Genomic DNA, 4,061 nt, shown 5'->3' with positions numbered 1-4,061 from the left:
TCTTCCCCCCCAGCAGGCCAATCTCTTGGTCAATCTGCTCCTCCTGCTGGGGGCGCTTCTGCTCATCCGGGGGGTCTCCCACCACCACTGCCAACCTCCGCTGCTACTGCTGAATGTGGTGGGGCCAGCTCGCGACCAAGCGTCTCTGGGGCTAGCCACGAGAACTTCAGCCGGGTCATCACCTTGGTTCGACAGCTCATCTGCAACCGAGAGCTCGTCGAATGTAACGGAGATGAGGTGGATATGCACCTGGCTAGGCAGATGGTGCTTTCTTTGGAGTTTTCCACCCAGCACCGCAAACAAATAGCCCTGGAGAAGAGGGTAAAGGAGCTTGAGCATGACAAGGAGTCACTGCAAAGTGACTTCGAAGCTGTCCAAGGGTCCGTAGATCTGATGAGGGGCATGGTGGAAAAAGCTAGGAGAGAGTACCTAGCGCAGGTCCAAGAGACCATCAAGACTGAGATCTTGATGGGGCAAGCCGTCAATTCACTGGACTGCGAGGTGGTGCAACTGCGGGCCGAGACCTCCTCCCTACGCCAACTGAACTCTCGACTAGTGGGGGAGCTCGAGTCCACCAGGGAAGTGGCCGCTACTGGGGAGAAGAAACTTGAGGAGGTGGTGGAAAAACTGTCTGAAGCAAAGCGCCAATTGGAAGAAGCTGCCTCTTCCCTTGCTGCCCTTACCACCGAGAAAAATGCTGCGGAGGCCTCAAAGCAAAAACTAGAGGCTGAGAAAGCCGATCTGATGAATGTGGGTGCTGACGCCCTTACTGACGGATTCAAGCTGGCGCTCGAGCAGATCCGATGCGTTCTCCCAGATTTGGACCTCTCGCAATTCAGCATTTATCACGAAGTGGTAGATGGAAAGCTCACCCCTCCTCATTGAGCTCTTTCTTTTTTCTTTGTAATTTCACACTTCTGCATAATTTGTTGTACTTGAGCTTGTATAAACTTTGTCGCTTAATATATACTAGTTTCAGACGCATATCTTTTTCTCCGCGTTTTCTTAAGCTTTGTCTTTTCCTTTGCACACGACTAAATGTTAACCAGCTTAGGCCTAGCGCGATCTGCCTCCTTTGATCTTGGCCTCTACTTTGATCGCGACTAACAACTTCCTTAGCTGTGTCTTTAACAGTTCTTGTGCGCTGCTTTGTACCACTAGCCAATCACTGACGACTCATCAGTCATCGTTCTTCGGTCTTCACTTAGCTTCTCTGTCGCTCTAGCGCTAAGTGCATAGAGGACTTTGACATCGATCGCTCGAGGTGATGCCTTGTTTTGGGGAAAGAAAAGTGTTTCTCGCTAACCCCTCTTACCTTCCCCAAGGTCATCACCCTTTGGCGGATTGGGTCGTTCATTCCCTGCCTCACTCCTGGGGTGAGAAGGGTTTCAAACTAAGAGCCTTACTGGGCCAATATTGGTGTATGCCAAGTGGGTAAGGACATTTGTCAAAATCTTTCCTTTCCCTCTCTTGGTCTTACTAGCATCCCTGGCTTTTCAAACCCTAGTCGCCTGCACTCACACCTGGGGTGAGGAAGACTTAGATCAGTGCCACTACTCGCGCCTAGGGCGAGTAAGGCCTAACCGATCACCTGCACTTGCGCCTGGGGCAAGGAGGATTTTAACTTTAATACTTGCGCACACTTGATATGCTGGAAATCTTTTCATTGGGTGGCCTCGTCAAAAACCCTCCTTAGGGAAAAGAGTGCCCCCTTGTCTGTTCAACTGTTTCCACTATATACAGAGCATGTATCTTTAGCGCGAGAACGCAAATACTTTACAACTTAACTGAAGTAAAATTTTAAGTGGGTGGCGTTCCACGTTCTGGGGATTGCTCCTCCCTCCAGAGTTTCTAGCCGATAAGCTCCATTCTCCAACGTCTCAACCACTCTGTACGGGCCTGTCCACTTTGGAGACAACTTGTTCTCCATCTCATTCTGATGCGCCTTTCTCATCACCAGATCACCTTCCTGGAAGCGCCTGAGCCTCACCTTAGAGTTATGCCTCCGTTCTACTCTTCTCTTTACGGCTTCAGCACTGACTCTGGCTTCTTCTCGCACTTCGTCCAGTAGGTCGAGATTCACCTTTCGCTCTTCATTGGACTCTTCAGCAATGAAATTCAAGAATCTGGGGGAGCTCTCCTGTATCTCCACGGGAATCATGGCGTCTGTCCCGTAGACAAGCCTGAAGGGTGTCTCATGGGTGCTGGACTGTGGGGTGGTATGATAAGACCATACGATTCTGGGGACCTCCTCTGCCCAGCCTCCTTTAGCCTTGTCTAGTCTTCGCTTCAGCCCCCTGAGCAGTACTCGGTTGGCCGACTCCACCTGCCCATTGGTTTGTGGGTGTTCCACTGAAGCGAAAACCTGCTGTATCTTTAACTCCTCACACATCTTCCTCAGCCGATGACTCGTGAACTGGGTGCCATTGTCGGAGACGAACCTCTTGGGTATTCCGAAGCGACAGACGATGTTCTTCCAGACAAAGTGCTCGACTTTCTGTGCGGTGATGTGTCCGACTGGTTCTGCCTCCACCCACTTGGTGAAGTACTCGATGGCCACGATGAGAAACTTCATCTGCCTTATCGCCAGGGGGAAAGGTCCTAGGATGTCGATCCCCCATGTGTGAAATGGCCACGGGCTATGGATGGACCTCAACTCCTCAGGAGGTGCCTTGTGCCAGTCTGCGTGAAGTTGACACTGTTTGCAACGCTGAGCAAACCTCACGCAGTCTTCCTTCAGCTTTGGCCAGTAGTACCCCGCGCGGAGTATCCTACTTGCCAAAGCGCGACCACCTACATGGCTTCCGCACACCCCCTCGTGCAGCTCAGACATGAGTCTGGTGCATTGCTCGCCGTGCGCGCAGATCTGCACAGGGTGAGAAAATCCAAATCTAAAGAGGTTTCCATCAATTAGAGTAAACTTACTCGAGCTCCTCTTTATCCTTTTTGCCTCTGCCACGTCAAGTGGGAGTACACCATCTTCTAAGTACAACTGGTACGGTGTTATCCACGTGTCGGGTTCCTTCACCGCGCAGACCTCCATCGACTCATCGATCTTCGACGGTCGCGCTCTCACCCTCGGCGCTTTCAACGTTTCTTGAGTCAACGACCGATGACCGATCGTCAGACGCTCCATTGATTTGTACACATGAAGTACCTGGTTGTCTGACACGAACGCTCGCAGTACCTTCAAGGTCTCCTGAATGACGGTCCTCTGCTTCCTCCCCTTGTCTGAGCTGGCCAGCTTGGCAAGCAGGTCTGCTCTGGCATTTTGCTCTCTTGGCACGTGCACCAATTCAAACTCGGTGAAGGACGTCTTCAGGAGCTGTACATATTCCAGGTATGCTGCCATCTGGGGATCTTTTGACTGGAACTCCCCTGTAACCTGCCCGGTGACTAGCAAAGAGTCGCTTTTAGCCAGCAAGTTTCTTGCTCCCATTTCTTTTGCTAGCAACATTCCTGCGATCAGGGCTTCATACTCCGCCTGATTGTTGCTAGCCTTGAAGGCAAAGCGGAGGGACTGCTCGATCAGTACCCCGTTTGGGCCTTCCAAAATGACTCCGGCGCCGCTCCCCTGCTGATTAGAGGAGCCATCCACCGATAACACCCATCGGAAATCTAAACCTTCTGCAGGTGTCGCGATCGACGACAGCTCGACCACGAACACCTGCCCTTTGATCGGTCCTCGGGGCTCGTACTGAATGTCAAACTCTGACAATTCCACCGCCCACTTGACCATCCTTCCTGCTACGTCAGGTTTCTTCAGCACGTTTTGGATGGGCAGATCCGTCATTACCACCACTGTGAAGCTGTGGAAGTAATGCCTGAGTCTTCTTGCTGAAAATACCACCGCCAGGGCAGCCTTCTCGAGGGCCTGGTACCTTGCTTCAGGGCCTTGCAGCACTTTACTCACGAAGTACACAGGCCTCTGGGCCTGATCTTGCTCTTGTGCCAGGACTGAGCTGACTGCTCTCTCCGTCACAGCGAAGTATAGACGAAGAGGGATGCCTACCTGAGGTTTACGCAAGACTGGTGAGCTTGCCAGATACTCCTTCAGCTTG

This window comes from Phaseolus vulgaris, unplaced genomic scaffold (assembly GCF_000499845.2).
Source record: "Phaseolus vulgaris cultivar G19833 unplaced genomic scaffold, P. vulgaris v2.0 scaffold_117, whole genome shotgun sequence".
Lineage (NCBI taxonomy): Eukaryota > Viridiplantae > Streptophyta > Magnoliopsida > Fabales > Fabaceae > Phaseolus > Phaseolus vulgaris.
This window is presented reverse-complemented; position numbering follows the sequence as displayed.